The following is a 23,694-nucleotide window of genomic DNA, read 5'->3' as shown; positions in this document are numbered from 1 at the left end:
GAGAATTCATTATTTCATTATTACATGATCAGAAAACATATAGAAAGTTGGAGTCAGATCCAAGCATTTGTTTTTCAAAGTCTTTGGAAGATCTTATCTTATCTTATCTTAAACAACATAGTTTGATCAATAAATTTCCGGTCATTCCCATATTCCATGGGCTTCCCAAAATTCACAAACAAACAATTTCTCCCCCTTACGCCCCATAATCACCAGTATTGGCTCATATAGTGAAAAGCTCTGTGTATGGGTTGATGACTTGTTGCAGCCCCTTGTGCACAGAGCCCCAGGCTACATTAAAGATTCGAAAATGGTCTTACAAATTTTTGATCATTTTTCCTGGGGCTCGGAAGACTCCTGGCTGTCGTGTGACGTTAATTCATTATACTCCAATATTCCCCACCCACAAGCAATTACTGCCCTTTCATATCATCTTTATCGTTACAGTCCTTACACTCCAGAGTTAGGTGAATATATTTTGCAGGTAGTTGATTTGTTGTTAAAACAGAATTATTTTATGTTTGATTCAGATTTTTATTTGCAGGTCTGCGGGGCACCCATGGGCTCCCCCTTCTCCCCTTCATTAGCCAATCTTTACATGTCCTATATTTTTGTTGACACTAATCCTTATTTCTCATTTATACATTGGTACGGGCGCTACATTGACGATATTTTAATTGTTTGGAGGGGCAGTGTAGCCCCCATACCAATGGTTTTTGATTATGTTAATACTAATAATTTAAACCTTCATTTCAGTTATCATTTTGACCAGGATTCCATTTGTTTTCTTGACTTACAGTTAACTGGTGATGACACGACAGCCAGGGTGCAAACCACTCTATACAGAAAGCCCATGAGTGCTAACACCACATTATTAGCATCAAGTTGCCATCCGAAATATACAGTTCAATCGATCCCGGTGGGTGAATTGTCCCGAACAAAAAGAGCATGTTCGGAGGCAGATTAGAGAAAAGACATTATCCTGCCTGGATGCTCAAAAGGGCTGAAAAAATAATTGCAAAAAAAGATGGTAAAAGTCTATAGAAGGATAGGGTCACATCTTTGCATACACATAGATCTTCACTTTATTTTTCCACCCCCCTATACACCACAATTCAACCAAATAGTCAAAATAATTAAAAAAAAACCTTGCCAATACTGGAAACTGATCAAGTGGCTGGCAAAATTTTGGAATCTGGGATCAATTTTGTTCCCCGTAAGGGTAAATCCCTAGGAGACTTACTGTCACCAAGTCTATTCTGGGTTGCAACACTCAGGAGGGGCCAGGGCTGGTATCACTGGTGATTATATCCGATGTGGCCGGCTTGCAGGGGGTCCCTGGGTCCCAAATGTGCACCAAATCTCCCTTTTTGATGTCCCCGATTACCCGCCCCCACGTGATATCTGACAATGACAACAGACAACCAGGTCTCGGGGGTAGCCGTTGCTCTTTTACTAGCAGGACAAAGTAATACAAATGTACATATGGAGTAATTCTTCACATACAATACAATAGTTACATTTTTTATTACAACATCAAGGCAATACTTCTACTTTGTTATTTTATGTGATAGATCATGTTCCAAGTCCGGTCCGCGAAACCTATGACTACATAGGTATAATATGGATATTCCTCTGCTCTTTCATGAAACCAAATGTTACATCTCATAGGTAAGAATGGAGTGCGGTAGCGCGACTTTATACACGACATATGTTCATTGTAACTGTTGGTATTATTTCATCAATATTTTTTATATTGTATTTTTTTTTTTTTTATATCTTCACTACATCCAGCTTTGAGGCTTCCTATATACGTATCTGTGCTCCTGTATTATATAATTTGGTCCTGCATAGATTTGTCTTTGAGACCTATGACCGTAGTATATATGTTTAGGGCTGTATTCACATGGAGTGGTTTTTCACATATCAGCTTCCTTCTTTTGGAGGTAGTGACGGGGTTAATAGTTTCAGCTGCGGTTACACACTATATACGGGTAGTCAGATACTTTATTTAGTGTGCTATGACTAAGGGACGCAACAACATGTCCCGAAACGCGTAAGCGGATATTTTTTCTTCTGTCGTGTTCCTGGAGCGTGTGAGAGGTTTCCTTTTTATTTTTTGATAAAGTAAAAGTTATATTTTATCTAATGGTTGCTGGACAGACTTTTTTTGTGACTGTTTGAATACATCAAATGCCATGATATTCCATCGAACGGCGTTCGCTCATCTCTACATATTACACAGAATGAAAAATAAAAAATGGAATTAAAATAATACAAACATAAAGGCGACAAACTGATGTAATGGCCGACAAGCTGTCCTGGACTGGCTTATCACCGAGCGGTGGTTTGGGGAGGCCACTGGAGCAGCGCTGCTCCGACAGTCTCCCCTCACTCTAAGGCAGAGAGCAGGCAGTCTCCGGGCCTACTCTCTGCCAGCGAACGGGGCTAAGCCCCGCCCCTTCACTCGGCCACGCCCCCGATCCACCCAGCCACGCCCCCGATCCGCCCCCTCCTCCAGCTGGAAGCAGACATAGGGGTAGCTGGACGGTGACATTAAACTGGGGGCAACTAGAAGCAGACAGGTCCCCTCCAGCTACTCTCACGGTTTAATGTCCCCCTCTAGGTGTTCCCAGTTTAAGTGCCCCCCTCATCTGCCCCATTTCATGTTCCCTCCTCCATCTCTGCCCCGAGTTTCATGTCCTCCTCTCCATCTCTGCCCCCAGTATAATGATACACACACACATAGACACACACACTCTCTCCATCCTGCATCTCACCCCCCTCCCCCCTGTCAGTACCTTACACACGTCTCTTCATCTCTTCACTGCACGGGACACTGACACGCCCATGTCACATGACCGTGTGATGTCACACAAGGTCCTTCTACAATACTGAAACTTACCTCCGATTATAAGAGACTTTTATCTGTTGATCAGAGGAACAATTGTTTAATAAAACATTAAAGGGACAGAGCGGGACATGCAGGGGGTGGGGCGGGACCGCGGGACAGGGGCAGGGAAGCGGGAGTGTTCCGCCAAATACGGGACACTTGGGAGATATACACATACACACATCACACACATCCACAATGACAGGTCAGGGATGGGACTGAAGGATTTCCCATTGTCTATTCCATCTGTGCTTGTCATGGGGCACGTGATATAAAGGGGGGCTCGGTAATGTTTGTGGAGCTTACATTGGGGTTTGTGTCCCTCCATTTGGGGAGTAAAGAAGGTTTCCAGGTATTTCCCCCCCACTGTGATAGAGGTTGTAGTGAGTGTGTATAGTGTGTAGTTGTTAGGCTGTGATGTTGGGGTAATAGAGGGGCTTTGGTGTGTTAGATGCCCCCAGACATGCGCCCCCTGCTGGCCCAGTTACATTGCAGAGGTGTCGGCATCATTTCCTGGGGTGTCATAGTGGACTTGGTGACCCTCCTGAGGTGAATGGTGGGATCCCCTGAAACGAAGCATTTTCTCCCATAGACTATAATGGGGTTCCATATTCCTTCCAATAGTCACATATTGAGCAGCTATTCGGAACGAATAACGAACATCCAGGGCCGCCGATAGGCCAGTACTACTGCTACTGGCGTCAGGGGCCTGGCCAAATTGAAAAATGGGGGGGGGGGCCCGGTTTTGCCCCGCCACCGTGTGCCGGCCCCCTGGCGCCCGTAGCAGTCATTGTGTATGTCCTATTTCAACTCAGATCTGCATCCAGAGGACGCAGATCTGAGTTGAAGACATACACGGCTGAAGCAAGGAGCTGACACAGGTCAGCTTCTCGCTTCGCCACTGCGTGCCTCTCTCCCTGACACATATGCGGCTGCAGCGAAGAGCTGACAGCCGCATATGTGTCAGCGAGAGAGGCACTGAGCGGCGAAGCGAGAAGCTGACCTGTGTCAGCTCCTCGCTTCGCTGCCGCCGCTGCTACTGGCTTGTAGACGCGATGACGTCACATCGCGTCTACAACTGTGCGCCAGTGAGAGAGAGGCGCGCAGACAGCTGTGAGGGAACGAAGGAGAAGGTAAGTGTAATGTTGTGTACGCTGAGGTGGAACATGAAACTGGGGGCAGATGAAGGAGAGGACGGCATGACACTGGGAGCAGAGATGGGGGGGAAATGAATATGGGGGCAGAGATGGGGGGACATGAATCTGGGGGCAGAGATGGAGGGGACATGAATCTGGGGGCAGAGGTGGAGGGGACATGAATATGGGGGCAGAGGTGGAGGGGACATGAATATGGGGGCAGAGATGGGGGGACATGAATCTGGGGGCAGAGATGGAGGGGACATGAATATGGGGGCAGAGGTGGAGGACATGAATATGGGGGCAGAGGTGGAGGGGACATGAATATGGGGGCAGAGGTGGAGGGGACATGAATATGGGGGCAGAGGTGGAGGGGACATGAATATGGGGGCAGAGATGGGGGGGTCATGAATCTGGGCGCAGAGATGGAGGGGGAGACATGAAACGGGGGGCAGATGAAGGGTGTATATGAAGCTGGGGGAGAGATAGAGGGGGGGACATATAATGTGCAGGTGACTGTAGGAGGATTATACAGTGTGCGGGCACATGGAAAATTAATGAGAATGGGCGGAGTCAACATAAAAGTGGATGGGGCTAAATTTGCTGCGGCGCGCAAAGCGCGCCGCACAATTTCTCCCTCTTTTGGTTCTTCAAAAGTTGGGAGGTATGGGTACAGGGGGCAATGGAAAGATGTTAGAAGGGGGGGGGGGGGATTGTTGGGGCATCGGGTGTGCGGCACTGTGGAGAGGGAATTGGGGCAATAATATATAAGTTTTTAGCTGGAGAACTACAAAGCACACAATAGCTCCAAAGGTATGTGTGCTTTGTATTAATAATGATGTAGGCGGCTATGTTACTAGCATAGCAGCCTGTTTGGGGGTGGGACTTTCACGTTAAAGGAGTGTTCACATTGTGTTTTTGGCCTCCCTTGCCGGGATACGTTGGTCACCAGTCACAATCAGCTCCTCACTTATCCCTGCACGGAGAACTGCAGGCCCCCCTTTTTTTTAATGGCCAGTTCTTCGTGCAGGGATAAGTTGACAGCTGATTGTGACTGGTTACCAACGTATCCCGGCAAGGGAGGCCAAAAACGCAATGTGAATAAGCCCTGAGGATTTATTAGGAGGCTCTTATAGATGGTGTTGGCTCTCTATAGGCGCGGTCACACGTAGCAGATTATACCTGCAAATAGAATCTGATTAAGCCTTGTAATACTGCTAAATAAAGGGAAATGTAATACAGAATTGGTGTGTCGCAAAATAAGGTGGTGGGGGGGGGGGGCAGACACTTAGGCTGTATGGGGCCCCAAGATTCCTGATGGCGGCCCTGAGAACATTGAATATTTTCCTGTTCGCTCATCTCTAGTTACAATATTGCAGGAGGATCACACAGAAATCGGACTCAAAATCACTTTATTTTCCGGTGCAATATCCTTCTATGAATGAGATGAACTAGAAAAATTATCACAATCCTTCCCCTCCGTTCTCAGTTAGTCCGGCAATCCTGCGGCTGCTTCGTTTCAGTTTTTCGGAATATTTCGGTGCAGTCCGCCTGGTCGCCTGCTCGTCTATAGACACGGAGGTTCCTGACTGACACCTAGTGGTCACACTGTATCACTACCTCCACCATTACACTTACCAGTGTGAGTCATTTACCAGGATATGATTGTAATCTCCAGTATGTGCGGCCATCGCCAGACATTACATTGTAGACTAGAGACACAGAACCTACATCAGGAACACGTCCATTGTGCTCTGAGACCCCAAGGCGAGGAGACCCGGCTCAGGATCACACAGACTGACTCATCTGAAGTACAAGAAACAAATAAGTAATGGGCCATAAACCTGAGATATTCACTCAAGTAACACAAATCTCCATGTATCTAAAGGGCTGCAACAGAAATACTGGCACAATAGCCGGCCACAGACTGTTCTTATCTGGTGTTGTGGCCACTAGAGATGAGGGAACAGGATTGTGCACATATATATACAGAATATATAAGACAGCTCATTATACATAGTCCAAAGATTTGGGGTTGAACCAAAGACAAAATGTTTCTGACTGTATCTAATCCACTATCTACCTGACTGTATCTAATCCACTATCTATCTGCCTGTATCTAATCCACTATCCATCTGACTGTATCTAATCCACTTTCTATCTGCCTGTATCTAATCCACTATCTGACTATATCTAATCCACTATCCATCTGACTGTATCTAATCCACTATCTACCTGACTGTATCTAATCCACTATCTATCTGCCTGTATCTAATCCACTATCTATCTGACTGTATCTAATCCACTATCTACCTGCCTGCATCTAATCCACTATCTATCTGACTGTATCTAATCCACTTTCTATCTGCCAGTATCTAATCCACTATCTCTCTGCCTGTATCTAATCCACTATCCATCTGACTGTATCTAATCCACTATCCATCTGACTGTATCTAATCCACTATCTACCTGACTGTATCTAATCCACTATCTATCTGACTGTATCTAATCCACTATCTGCCTGTATCTAATCCACTATCTATCTGACTGTATCTAATCCACTATCTATCTGACTGTATCTAATCCACTATCTACCTGCCTGCATCTAATCCACTATTTATCTGACTGTATCTAATCCACTATTTATCTGGCTGTATCTAATCCACTATTTATCTGACTGTATCTAATCCACTATCTGACTGTATCTAATCAACTATTTATCTGACTGTATCTAATCTATCTATCTGACTGTATCTAATCCACTATCTGACTGTATCTAATCCACTATCTACCTGACTGTATCTAATCCACTATCTATCTGACTGTATCTAATCCACTATCTATCTGACTGTATCTAATCCACTATCTATCTGACTGTATCTAATCCACTATCTACCTGCCTGTATCTAATCCACTATTTATCTGACTGTATCTAATCCACTATTTATCTGGCTGTATCTAATCCACTATTTATCTGACTGTATCTAATCCACTATTTATCTGACTATATCTAATCCACTATCTGACTGTATCTAATCAACTATTTATCTGACTGTATCTAATCTATCTATCTGACTTTATCTAATCCACTATCTGACTGTATCTAATCCACTATCTATCTGACTTTATCTAATCCACTATCTGACTGTATCTAATCCACTATCTATCTGACTGTATCTAATCCACTATCTATCTGCCTGTATCTAAACCATTATCCATCTGACTGTATCTAATCCACTATGTATCTGACTACATTTAATCCACTATCTGGCTGTATCTAATCCACTATTTATCTGACTGTATCTAATCCACTATCTATCTGACTGTATCTAATCCCTTATCTATCTGACTGTATCTAATCCACTATCTATCTGCCTGTATCTAATCCATTATCTATCTGCCTGTATCTAATCTACTGTGTATCTGCCTGTATCTAATCCACTTTCTATCTGACTGTATCTAATCCACTATCTGACTGTATCTAATCCACTATCTATCTATCTATCTATCTATCTATCTATCTATCTATCTATCTATCTGCCTGTATCTAATCCACTATCTATCTGCCTGTATCTAATCCACTATCTGACTGTATCTAATCCACTATCTATCTGACTGTATCTAATCCACTATCTGCCTGTATCTAATCCCTTATCTATCTGACTGTATCTAATCCATTATCTTCCTGCCTGTATCTAATCCACTATCTATCTGACTGTATCTAATCCTCTATCTATCTGACTGTATCTAATCCACTATCTATCTGCCTGTATCTAATCCACTATCTATCTGACTGTATCTAATCCACTATCTATCTGCCTGTATCTAATCCACTATCTGACTGTATCTAATCCACTATCTATCTACCTATCTATCTATCTGACTGTATCTAATCCACTATCCATCTGACTGTATCTAATCCACTATCTATCTGACTGTATCTAATCCACTATCTATCTGCCTGTATCTAATAAACTATCCATCTGACTGTATCTAATCCACTTTCTATCTGACTGTATCTAATCCACTATCTGACTGTATCTAATCCACTATCTATCTACCTATCTATCTATCTGACTGTATCTAATCCACTATCCATCTGACTGTATCTAAAATCTGACTGTATCTAATCCACTATCTACCTGACTGTATCTAATCCACTATCTATCTGCCTGTATCTAATCCACTATCTATCTGACTGTATCTAATCCACTATCTATCTGCCTGTATCTAATCCACTATCTCTCTGACTGTATCTAATCCACTATCTATCTGCCTGTATCTAATCCACTATCTATCTGCCTGTATCTAATCCACTATCAATCTGACTGTATCTAATCCACTATCTATCTGACTGTATCTAATCCACTATCTATCTGACTGTATCTAATCTACTATCTATCTGCCAGTATCTAATCCACTATCTGACTATATCTAATCCACTATCCATCTGACTGTATCTAAAATCTGACTGTATCTAATCCACTATCTACCTGACTGTATCTAATCCACTATCTACCTGACTGTATCTAATCCACTATCTATCTGCCTGTATCTAATCCACTATCTATCTGACTGTATCTAATCCACTATCTATCTGCCTGTATCTAATCCACTATCTATCTGACTGTATCTAATCCACTATCTATCTGCCTGTATCTAATAAACTATCCATCTGACTGTATCTAATCCACTTTCTATCTGACTGTATCTAATCCACTATCTGACTGTATCTAATCCACTATCTATCTACCTATCTATCTATCTGACTGTATCTAATCCACTATCCATCTGACTGTATCTAAAATCTGACTGTATCTAATCCACTATCTACCTGACTGTATCTAATCCACTATCTATCTGCCTGTATCTAATCCACTATCTATCTGACTGTATCTAATCCACTATCTATCTGACTGTATCTAATCCACTATCTATCTGCCTGTATCTAATCCACTATCTATCTGTATCTAATCCACTATCTATCTGCCTGTATCTAATCCACTATCTATCTGCCTGTATCTAATCCACTATCTATCTGACTGTATCTAATCCCTTATCTATCTGACTGTAACTAATCCACTATCTATCTGACTGTATCTAATCCACTATCTATCTGACTGTATCTAATCTACTATCTATCTGCCTGTATCTAATCCACTGTGTATCTGCCTGTATCTAATCCACTATCTGCCTGTATCTATTCCATTATCTATCTGCCTGTATCTAATCCACTGTGTATCTGCCTGTATCTAATCCACTATCTGCCTGTATCTAATCCACTGTGTATATGCCTGTATCTAATCCACTTTCTATCTGACTGTATCTAATCCACTATCTATCTATCTATCTATCTATCTATCTGACTGTATCTAATCCACTATCTGACTGTATCTAATCCATTATCTATCTTCCTGTATCTAATCCACTATTTATCTGTCTGTATCTAATCCACTATGTATCTGCCTGTATCTAATCCACTATCTATCTGCCTGTATCTAATCCACTATCTATCTGACTGTATCTAATCCACTATCTATCTGCCTGTATCTAATCCACTATGTATCTGCCTGTATCTAATCCATTATCTTCCTGCCTGTATCTAATCCACTATGCATCTGCCTGTATCTAATCCACTATCTGCCTGTATCTAATCCACTATCTGACTGTATCTAATCCATTATCTATCTTCCTGTATCTAATCCACTATCTATCTGTCTGTATCTAATCCACTATGTATCTGTCTGTATCTAATCCACTATCTATCTGACTGTATCTAATCCACTATCTATCTGCCTGTATCTAATCCACTATGTATCTGCCTGTATCTAATCCATTATCTTCCTGCCTGTATCTAATCCACTATGTATCTGCCTGTATCTAATCCACTATCTATCTGCCTGTATCTAATCCACTATCTGACTGTATCTAATCCATTATCTATCTGCCTGTATCTAATCCACTATCTATCTGCCTGTATCTAATCCACTATGTATCTGTCTGTATCTAATCCACTATCTATCTGCCTGTATCTAATCCACTATCTATCTGACTGTATCTAATCCACTATCTATCTGTCTGTATCTAATCCACTATCTATCTGCCTGTATCTAATCCATTATCTTCCTGCCTGTATCTAATCCACTATCTGCCTGCCTGTATCTAATCCACTATCTATCTGACTGTATCTAATCCACTATGTATCTGCCTGCATCTAATCCACTATCTATCTGCCTGTATCTAATCCACTATCTATCTGACTGTATCTACTCCACTATCTATCTGCCTGTATCTAATCCACTATCTATCTGCCTGTATCTAATCCACTATCTATCTGACTGTATCTAATCCACTATCTATCTGCCTGTATCTAATCCACTATCTATCTGCCTGTATCTAATCCACTATCTATCTGACTGTATCTAATCCATTATCTTCCTGCCTGTATCTAATCCACTATCTATCTGACTGTATCTAATCCACTATCTATCTGTCTGTATCTAATCCATTATCTTCCTGCCTGTATCTAATCCACTATCTATCTGACTGTATCTAATCCACTATCTATCTGCCTGTATCTAATTCACTATCTATCTGACTGTATCTAATCCACTATCTATCTGACTGTATCTAATCCATTATCTTCCTGCCTGTATCTAATCCACTATCTATCTGACTGTATCTAATCCACTATCTATCTGCCTGTATCTAATTCACTATCTATCTGACTGTATCTAATCCACTATCTATCTGACTGTATCTAATCCACTATCTATCTGACTGTATCTAATCCACTATCTATCTGCCTGTATCTAATCCACTATCTATCTGTATCTAATCCACTATCTATCTGCCTGTATCTAATCCACTATCTATCTGCCTGTATCTAATCCACTATCTATCTGACTGTATCTAATCCCTTATCTATCTGACTGTAACTAATCCACTATCTATCTGACTGTATCTAATCCACTATCTATCTGACTGTATCTAATCTACTATCTATCTGCCTGTATCTAATCCACTGTGTATCTGCCTGTATCTAATCCACTATCTGCCTGTATCTATTCCATTATCTATCTGCCTGTATCTAATCCACTGTGTATCTGCCTGTATCTAATCCACTATCTGCCTGTATCTAATCCACTGTGTATATGCCTGTATCTAATCCACTTTCTATCTGACTGTATCTAATCCACTATCTATCTATCTATCTATCTATCTATCTATCTATCTATCTGACTGTATCTAATCCACTATCTGACTGTATCTAATCCATTATCTATCTTCCTGTATCTAATCCACTATTTATCTGTCTGTATCTAATCCACTATGTATCTGCCTGTATCTAATCCACTATCTATCTGCCTGTATCTAATCCACTATCTATCTGACTGTATCTAATCCACTATCTATCTGCCTGTATCTAATCCACTATGTATCTGCCTGTATCTAATCCATTATCTTCCTGCCTGTATCTAATCCACTATGTATCTGCCTGTATCTAATCCACTATCTGCCTGTATCTAATCCACTATCTGACTGCATCTAATCCATTATCTATCTTCCTGTATCTAATCCACTATCTATCTGTCTGTATCTAATCCACTATGTATCTGTCTGTATCTAATCCACTATCTATCTGACTGTATCTAATCCACTATCTATCTGCCTGTATCTAATCCACTATGTATCTGCCTGTATCTAATCCATTATCTTCCTGCCTGTATCTAATCCACTATGTATCTGCCTGTATCTAATCCACTATCTATCTGCCTGTATCTAATCCACTATCTGACTGTATCTAATCCATTATCTATCTTCCTGTATCTAATCCACTATCTATCTGTCTGTATCTAATCCACTATGTATCTGTCTGTATCTAATCCACTATGTATCTGCCTGTATCTAATCCACTATGTATCTGCCTGTATCTAATCCACTATCTATCTGCCTGTATCTAATCCACTATCTGACTGTATCTAATCCATTATCTATCTTCCTGTATCTAATCCACTATCTATCTGTCTGTATCTAATCCACTATCTATCTGCCTGTATCTAATCCACTATGTATCTGCCTGTATCTAATCCATTATCTTCCTGCCTGTATCTAATCCACTATGTATCTGCCTGTATCTAATCCACTATCTATCTGCCTGTATCTAATCCACTATCTGACTGTATCTAATCCATTATCTATCTGCCTGTATCTAATCCACTATCTATCTGCCTGTATCTAATCCACTATGTATCTGTCTGTATCTAATCCACTATCTATCTGCCTGTATCTAATCCACTATCTATCTGCCTGTATCTAATCCACTATCTATCTGACTGTATCTAATCCACTATCTATCTGCCTGTATCTAATCCACTATCTATCTGACTGTATCTAATCCACTATCTATCTGTCTGTATCTAATCCACTATCTATCTGCCTGTATCTAATCCATTATCTTCCTGCCTGTATCTAATCCACTATCTATCTTCCTGTACCTAATCCACTATCTATCTGCCTGCATCTAATCCACTATCTATCTGCCTGTATCTAATCCACTATCTATCTGCCTGTATCTAATCCACTATCTATCTGCCTGTATCTAATCCACTATGTATCTGACTGTATCTAATCCACTATCTATCTGACTGTATCTAATCCACTATCTATCTGCCTGTATCTAATCCCCTATCTATCTGACTGTATCTAATCCACTATCTCTCTGCCTGTATCTAATCCACTATGTATCTGACTGTATCTAATTCACTATCTATCTGACTGTATCTAATCCACTATCTATCTGCCTGTATCTAATCCACTATCTATCTGCCTGTATCTAATCCACTATCTCTCTGCCTGTATCTAATCCACTATGTATCTGACTGTATCTAATCCACTATGTATCTGACTGTATCTAATCCACTATCTATCTGCCTGTATCTAATCCACTATCTATCTGCCTGTATCTAATCCACTATCTATCTGACTGTATCTAATCCACTATCTATCTGCCTGTATCTAATCCACTATCTGACTGTATCTAATCCATTATCTATCTTCCTGTATCTAATCCACTATGTATCTGACTGTATCTAATTCACTATGTATCTGCCTGTATCTAATCCATTATCTTCCTGCCTGTATCTAATCCACTATCTATCTGACTGTATCTAATCCACTATCTGACTGTATCTAATCCACTATCTATCTGACTGTATCTAATCCACTATCTATCTGACTGTATCTAATCCCCTATCTATCTGCCTGTATCTAATCCACTATCTGTCTGCCTGTATCTCATCCCCTATGTACCTGCCTGTATCCTGTGTGTTACAATGTATACAGCTGAGGATTCTCACTTCGGTCCCCCCTCTCTCTCCCCACCAGGGGGAGTCTTTGTGTTCTGGTGGTTGTGACTCCTCAGTGACTCTCATCTGTGGTCCTTATGGACTGGCTGAGGACAACCTGCCGGGTATTATGGGGAAGGTGATGAGGCCCCGCCTCTCCTGTAACCTCTGACCTTAGAATGGCGGTGGTCATCCAGTAGTCGTTACCAAAGGATGTATAAAGATGGCGGCCTTTGTGGCGTCACTCTGTCCGGTATGTTTTAGTTTGGCCAAGACCAATCCCAAATTGTTAGGTTTAGGGGGAATATTCGGCAATAACCCAGCTAATGGCAAACCGATCCCACCAACACTAGTCATGGAGGGTAAGTTCACACGGGGGGTTATTGGTCCGGAGGCCGCACATAGGCACATAGAGGAGAGATAGCACATCGTTCTGTTGTAGAATATCGGGAATAGCTGTTCATGTACTGACACATATATATATATATACAGTATATAGACATGTCCAGGCAGAGGAGAGTAAAGGAAGGAGCCGCCTATATATGACATAGTGTAACATGTACATGGCAGTGACACAGCGATGGCGGCCACTAATGGTCTCCTCAGGGTCAGTATACATGTCATCACTATAGGGGGCGTGCGTATAGGGGGGCGCAGTGTAGGACTATATCCAGGTACAACATACAGTCCTATGAAAAAGTTTGGGCACCCCTATTAATCTTAATCATTTTTAGTTCTAAATATTTTGGTGTTTGCAGCAGCCATTTCAGTTTGATATATCTAATAACTGATGGACACAGTAATATTTCAGGATTGAAATGAGGTTTATTGTACTAACAGAAAATGCGCAATATGCATTAAACCAAAATTTGACCGGTGCAAAAGTATGGGCACCCTTATCATTTTATTGATTTGAATTCCCCTAACTACTTTTTACTGACTTACTGAAGCACAAAATTGGTTTTGTAACCTCAGTGAGCTTTGAACTTCATAGCCAGATGTATCCAATCATGAGAAAAGGTATTTAAGGTGGCCAATTGCAAGTTGATCTCCTATTTGAATCTCCTCTGAAGAGTGGCATCATGGGCTACTCAAAACAACTCTCAAATGATCTGAAAACAAAGATTGTTCAACATAGTTGTTCAGGGGAAGGAGACAAAAAGCTGTCTCAGAGATTTAACCTGTCAGTTTCCACTGTGAGGAACATAGTAAGGAAATGGAAGAGCACAGGGACAGTTCTTGTTAAGCCCAGAAGTGGCAGGCCAAGAAAAATATCAGAAAGGCAGAGAAGAAGAATGGTGAGAACAGTCAAGGACAATCCACAGACACCTCCAAAGAGCTGCAGCATCATCTTGCTGCAGATGGTGTCACTGTGCATCGGTCAACTATACAGCGCACTTTGCACAAATAGAAGCTGTATGGGAGAGTGATGAGAAAGAAGCCGTTTCTGCACGTACGCCACAAATAGAGTTGCCTGAGGTATGATAAAGCACATTTGGACAAGGCAGCTTCATTTTGGAAACAAAAATTGAGTTGTTTGGTTATAAAAAAAGGCGTTATGCATGGCGTCCAAAAAGAAACAGCATTCCAAGAAAAACACATGCTACCCACTGTAAAATTTGGTGGAGGTTCCATCATGCTTTGGGGCTGTGTGGCCAATGCCGGCATCGGGAATCTTGTTAAAGTTGAGGGTCGCATGGATTCCACTCAGTATCAGCAGATTCTTGAGAATAATGTTCAAGAATCAGTGACGAAGTTGAAGTTACGCCGGGGATGGAGATTTCAGCAAGACAATGATCCCAAACACCGCTCCAAATCCTCAGGCATTCATGCAGAGGAACAATTACAATGTTCTGGAATGGCCATCCCAGTCCCCAGACCTGAATATCATTGAACATCTGTGGGATGATTGGAAGCGGGCTGTCCATGCTCGGCGACCATCTAACTTAACTGAACTTGAATTGTTTGTCCAAAATCCCTTCATCCAGGATCCAGGAACTGATTAAAAGCTACAGGAAGCGACTAGAGGCTGTTATCTTTGCAAAAGGAGGATGTACTAAATATTAATGTCACTTTTCTGTTGAGGTGCCCATACTTTTGCACCGGTCAAATTTTGGTTTAATGCATATTGCGCATTTTCTGTTAGTACAATAAACCTCATTTCAATCCTGAAATATTACTGTGTCCATCAGTTATTAGATATATCAAACTGAAATGGCTGTTGCAAACACCAAAATATTTAGAACTAAAAATGATTAAGATTAAGAGGGGTGCCCAAACTTTTTCATAGGACTGTATATATGGAGGTGACAGACGGCCGATGTCATGAATGTCAATAGTTAACAGGAGAGAGACCGAGCCAGACTTGGCAGTCACCAAAGTAACTGCAGGAGGAGGAAACTGCGAAGAATCAATATTTAATGACCTTTTAAGACGTCTTGGAAGGAACAGATTCTCCTCGGGGCGGTACAGCTGCAGAAGAATCAGCCATTGTACTCTTCACACTTCCCTTGGCCTTGTATCTTGTCTGACAATGTCTTATCCCTGTAAGGTATATACAACTTGTGTCACTGAAGGGCTGGTAGCCACAAAATCCACCCCGGCCCCGAGCTCGTGTACACAATGGCGGCCTCGTGTCTTCTCACCACAGACCTGAGGAAGCCTCTGAGCTCCTGGACAAAGGCAGAAGATATAAGGACAGCCACGTGTCACATCAGATAAAGGGACCTACAGAAGACCTTCACCTCATCAGACAGATATAGATCCTGTACTCTGTATATAGTCTCCGCTCTATATACTGTACCCTGAATATAATAGCTGTATATACTGTACCCTGAATATAATAGCTATATATACTGTACCCTGAATATAATAGCTGTATATACTGTACCCTGAATATAATAGCTATATATACTGTACCCCTGAATATAATAGCTCTATATACTGTACCCTGAATATAATAGCTCTATATACTGTACTCTGAATATAATAGCTGTATATACTGCACCCTGAATATAATAGCTCTATATACTGTACCCTGAATATAATAGCTCTATATACTGTACCCTGAATATAATAGCTCTATATACTGTACCCTGAATATAATAGCTGTATATACTGTACCCTGAATATAATAGCTCTATATACTGTACCCTGAATATAATAGCTCTATATACTGTATCCTGAGTATAATAGCTCTATATACTGTACCCTGAATATAATAGCTCTATATACTGTACCCTGAATATAATAGCTCTATATACTGTATCCTGAGTATAATAGCTCTATATACTGTACCCTGAATATAATAGCTCTATATACTGTACCCTGAATATAATAGCTCTATATACTGTACCCTGAATATAATAGCTCTATATACTGTACCCTGAATATAATAGCTCTATATACTGTACCCTGAATATAATAGCTCTATATACTGTACCCTGAATATAATAGCTCTATATACTGTACCCTGAATATAATAGCTCTATATACTGTACCCTGAATATAATAGCTGTATATACTGTACCCTGAATATAATAGCTGTATATACTGTACCCTGAATATAATAGCTCTATATACTGTACCCTGAATATAATAGCTCTATATACTGTACCCTGAATATAATAGCTCTATATACTGTACCCTGAATATAATAGCTCTATATACTGTACCCTGAATATAATAGCTATATATACTGTACCCTGAATATAATAGCTCTATATACTGTACCCTGAATATAATAGCTCTATATACTGTACCCTGAATATAATAGCTCTATATACTGTACCCTGAATATAATAGCTATATATACTGTACCCTGAATATAATAGCTCTATATACTGTACCCTGAATATAATAGCTATATATACTGTACCCCTGAATATAATAGCTCTATATACTGTACCCTGAATATAATAGCTCTATATACTGTACTCTGAATATAATAGCTGTATATACTGCACCCTGAATATAATAGCTCTATATACTGTACCCTGAATATAATAGCTCTATATACTGTACCCTGAATATAATAGCTCTATATACTGTACCCTGAATATAATAGCTATATATACTGTACCCTGAATATAATAGCTCTATATACTGTACCCTGAATATAATAGCTCTATATACTGTATCCTGAGTATAATAGCTCTATATACTGTACCCTGAATATAATAGCTCTATATACTGTACCCTGAATATAATAGCTCTATATACTGTACCCTGAATATAATAGCTCTATATACTGTACCCTGAATATAATAGCTCTATATACTGTACCCTGAATATAATAGCTGTATATACTGTACCCTGAATATAATAGCTCTATATACTGTACCCTGAATATAATAGCTCTATATACTGTACCCTGAATATAATAGCTCTATATACTGTACCCTGAATATAATAGCTCTATATACTGTACCCTGAATATAATAGCTCTATATACTGTACCCTGAATATAATAGCTATATATACTGTACCCTGAATATAATAGCTCTATATACTGTACCCTGAATATAATAGCTCTATATACTGTACCCTGAATATAATAGCTCTATATACTGTACCCTGAATATAATAGCTATATATACTGTACCCTGAATATAATAGCTCTATATACTGTACCCTGAATATAATAGCTCTATATACTGCACCCTGAATATAATAGCTCTATATACTGTACCCTGAATATAATAGCTCTATATACTGTACCCTGAATATAATAGCTCTATATACTGTACCCTGAATATAATAGCTCTATATACTGTACCCTGAATATAATAGCTCTATATACTGTACCCTGAATATAATAGCTCTATATACTGTACTCTGTATATAGTCTCCGCTCTATATACTGTACCCTGAATATAATAGCTCTATATACTGTACCCTGAATATAATAGCTCTATATACTGTACCCTGAATATAATAGCTCTATATACTGAACCCTGAATATAATAGCTCTATATACTGTACCCTGAATATAATAGCTATATATACTGTACCCCTGAATATAATAGCTCTATATACTGTACCCTGAATATAATAGCTCTATATACTGAACCCTGAATATAATAGCTCTATATACTGTACCCTGAATATAATAGCTCTATATACTGTACCCTGAATATAATAGCTCTATATACTGTACCCTGAATATAATAGCTATATATACTGTACCCCTGAATATAATAGCTCTATATACTGTACCCTGAATATAATAGCTCTATATACTGTACCCCTGAATATAATAGCTCTATATACTGTACCCTGAATATAATAGCTCTATATACTGTACCCTGAGTATAATAGCTCTATATACTGTACCCTGAATATAATAGCTCTATATACTGTACCCTGAATATAATAGCTCTATATACTGTACCCTGAATATAATAGCTCTATATACTGTACTCTGTATATAGTCTCCGCTCTATATACTGTACCCTGAATATAATAGCTCTATATACTGCACCCTGAATATAATAGCTCTATATACTGTACCCTGAATATAATAGCTCTATATACTGTACCCTGAATATAATAGCTCTATATACTGTACCCTGAATATAATAGCTCTATATACTGTACCCTGAATATAATAGCTCTATATACTGTACCCTGAATATAATAGCTCTATATACTGTACTCTGTATATAGTCTCCACTCTATATACTGTACCCTGAATATAATAGCTCTATATACTGCACCCTGAATATAATAGCTCTATATACTGTACCCTGAATATAATAGCTCTATATACTGTACCCTGAATATAATAGCTCTATATACTGTACCCTGAATATAATAGCTCTATATACTGTACCCTGAATATAATAGCTCTATATACTGTACCCTGAATATAATAGCTATATATACTGTACTCCTGAATATAATAGCTGTATATACTGTAGCCCTAAATATAATAGCTCTATATACTGCACCCTGAATATAATAGCTCTATATACTGTACCCTGAATATAATAGCTCTATATACTGTACCCTGAATATAATAGCTCTATATACTGAACCCTGAATATAATAGCTCTATATACTGTACCCTGAATATAATAGCTCTATATACTGTACTCTGAATATAATAGCTATATATACTGTACTCCTGAATATAATAGCTGTATATACTGTAGCCCTAAATATAATAGCTCTATATACTGTACCCTGAATATAATAGCTCTATATACTGCACCCTTAATATAATAGCTCTATATACTGTAGCCCTAAATATAATAGCTCTATATACTGTACTCTGAATATAATAGCTCTATATACTGTACCCTGAATATAATAGCTGTATATACTGTACCCTGAATATAATAGCTCTATATACTGTACCCTGAATATAATAGCTCTATATACTGTACCCTGAATATAATAGCTCTATATACTGTACCCCTGAATATAATAGCTCTATATACTGAACCCTGAATATAATAGCTCTATATACTGTACCCTGAATATAATAGCTCTATATACTGTACCCTGAATATAATAGCTATATATACTGTACCCTGAATATAATAGCTATATATACTGTACCCCTGAATATAATAGCTCTATATACTGAACCCTGAATATAATAGCTCTATATACTGTACCCTGAATATAATAGCTCTATATACTGTACCCTGAATATAATAGCTATATATACTGTACCCTGAATATAATAGCTGTATATACTGTACCCTGAATATAATAGCTCTATATACTGTACTCTGTATATAGTCTCCGCTCTATATACTGTACCCTGAATATAATAGCTCTATATACTGCACCCTGAATATAATAGCTCTATATACTGTACCCTGAATATAATAGCTCTATATACTGTACCCTGAATATAATAGCTCTATATACTGTACCCTGAATATAATAGCTATATATACTGTACCCCTGAATATAATAGCTCTATATACTGTACCCTGAATATAATAGCTCTATATACTGTACCCCTGAATATAATAGCTCTATATACTGTACCCTGAATATAATAGCTCTATATACTGTACCCTGAATATAATAGCTCTATATACTGTACCCTGAATATAATAGCTGTATATACTGTACCCTGAATATAATAGCTCTATATACTGTACTCTGTATATAGTCTCCGCTCTATATACTGTACCCTGAATATAATAGCTCTATATACTGCACCCTGAATATAATAGCTCTATATACTGTACCCTGAATATAATAGCTCTATATACTGTACCCTGAATATAATAGCTCTATATACTGTACCCTGAATATAATAGCTATATATACTGTACCCCTGAATATAATAGCTCTATATACTGTACCCTGAATATAATAGCTCTATATACTGTACCCCTGAATATAATAGCTCTATATACTGTACCCTGAATATAATAGCTCTATATACTGTACCCTGAATATAATAGCTCTATATACTGTACCCTGAGTATAATAGCTCTATATACTGTACCCTGAATATAATAGCTATATATACTGTACCCTGAATATAATAGCTCTATATACTGTACCCTGAATATAATAGCTCTATATACTGTACCCTGAATATAATAGCTCTATATACTGTACTCTGTATATAGTCTCCGCTCTATATACTGTACCCTGAATATAATAGCTCTATATACTGCACCCTGAATATAATAGCTCTATATACTGTACCCTGAATATAATAGCTCTATATACTGTACCCTGAATATAATAGCTCTATATACTGTACCCTGAATATAATAGCTCTATATACTGTACCCTGAATATAATAGCTCTATATACTGTACCCTGAATATAATAGCTATATATACTGTACCCTGAATATAATAGCTCTATATACTGTACCCTGAATATAATAGCTCTATATACTGTACCCTGAATATAATAGCTGTATATACTGTACCCTGAATATAATAGCTCTATATACTGAACCCTGAATATAATAGCTCTATATACTGTACCCTGAATATAATAGCTCTATATACTGCACCCTGAATATAATAGCTCTATATACTGTACCCTGAATATAATAGCTCTATATACTGTACCCTGAATATAATAGCTCTATATACTGAACCCTGAATATAATAGCTCTATATACTGTACCCTGAATATAATAGCTCTATATACTGTACTCTGAATATAATAGCTATATATATACTGTACTCCTAAATATAATAGCTGTATATACTGTAGCCCTAAATATAATAGCTCTATATACTGTACCCTGAATATAATAGCTCTATATACTGCACCCTTAATATAATAGCTCTATATACTGTAGCCCTAAATATAATAGCTCTATATACTGTACTCTGAATATAATAGCTCTATATACTGTACCCTGAATATAATAGCTGTATATACTGTACCCTGAATATAATAGCTCTATATACTGTACCCTGAATATAATAGCTCTATATACTGTACCCTGAATATAATAGCTCTATATACTGTACCCCTGAATATAATAGCTCTATATACTGAACCCTGAATATAATAGCTCTATATACTGTACCCTGAATATAATAGCTCTATATACTGTACTCTGAATATAATAGCTATATATACTGTACTCCTGAATATAATAGCTGTATATACTGTAGCCTGAATATAATAGCTCTATATACTGTACCCTGAATATAATAGCTCTATATACTGTACCCTGAATATAATAGCTCTATATACTGTACCCTGAATATAATAGCTGTATATACTGTACCCTGAATATAATAGCTCTATATACTGTACCCTGAATATAATAGCTCTATATACTGTACTCCTGAATATAATAGCTGTATATACTGTACCCTGAATATATTAGCTCTATATACTGTACCCTGAATATAATAGCTCTATATACTGTACCCTGAATATAATAGCTCTATATACTGTACCCTGAATATAATAGCTGTATATACTGTACCCTGAATATAATAGCTCTATATACTGTACCCTGAATATAATAGCTCTATATACTGTACCCTGAATATATTAGCTCTATATACTGTACCCTGAATATATTAGCTCTATATACTGTACCCTGAATATAATAGCTCTATATACTGTACCCTGAATATAATAGCTCTATATACTGTACCCTGAATATAATAGCTGTATATACTGTACCCTGAATATAATAGCTCTATATACTGAACCCTGAATATAATAGCTCTATATACTGTACCCTGAATATAATAGCTCTATATACTGCACCCTGAATATAATAGCTCTATATACTGTACCCTGAATATAATAGCTCTATATACTGTACCCTGAATATAATAGCTCTATATACTGAACCCTGAATATAATAGCTCTATATACTGTACCCTGAATATAATAGCTCTATATACTGTACTCTGAATATAATAGCTATATATATACTGTACTCCTAAATATAATAGCTGTATATACTGTACCCTGAATATAATAGCTCTATATACTGTACCCTGAATATATTAGCTCTATATACTGTACCCTGAATATAATAGCTCTATATACTGTACCCTGAATATAATAGCTCTATATACTGTACCCTGAATATAATAGCTGTATATACTGTACCCTGAATATAATAGCTCTATATACTGTACCCTGAATATAATAGCTCTATATACTGTACCCTGAATATATTAGCTCTATATACTGTACCCTGAATATAATAGCTGTATATACTGTACCCTGAATATAATAGCTCTATATACTGTACTCTGAATATAATAGCTCTATATACTGTACCCTGAATATAATAGCTCTATATACTGTACCCTGAATATAATAGCTCTATATACTGTACCCTGAATATAATAGCTCTATATACTGCACCCTGAATATAATAGCTCTATATACTGTACCCTGAATATAATAGCTCTATATACTGTACCCTGAATATAATAGCTCTATATACTGTACCCTGAATATAATAGCTCTATATACTGTACCCTGAATATAATAGCTCTATATACTGTACCCTGAATATAATAGCTCTATATACTGTACCCTGAATATATTAGCTCTATATACTGTACCCTGAATATAATAGCTCTATATACTGTAGCCCTAAATATAATAGCTCTATATACTGTACCCTGAATATAATAGCTCTATATACTGTACCCTGAATATAATAGCTATATATACTGTACCCTGAATATAATAGCTCTATATACTGTACCCTGAATATAATAGCTCTATATACTGTACCCTGAATATAATAGCTCTATATACTGTACCCTGAATATATTAGCTCTATATACTGTACCCTGAATATAATAGCTGTATATACTGTACCCTGAATATAATAGCT

The sequence above is a fragment of the Leptodactylus fuscus genome, unplaced genomic scaffold, assembly GCF_031893055.1.
Source record: "Leptodactylus fuscus isolate aLepFus1 unplaced genomic scaffold, aLepFus1.hap2 HAP2_SCAFFOLD_212, whole genome shotgun sequence".
Classification (NCBI taxonomy): Eukaryota; Metazoa; Chordata; class Amphibia; order Anura; family Leptodactylidae; genus Leptodactylus; species Leptodactylus fuscus.
This window is presented reverse-complemented; position numbering follows the sequence as displayed.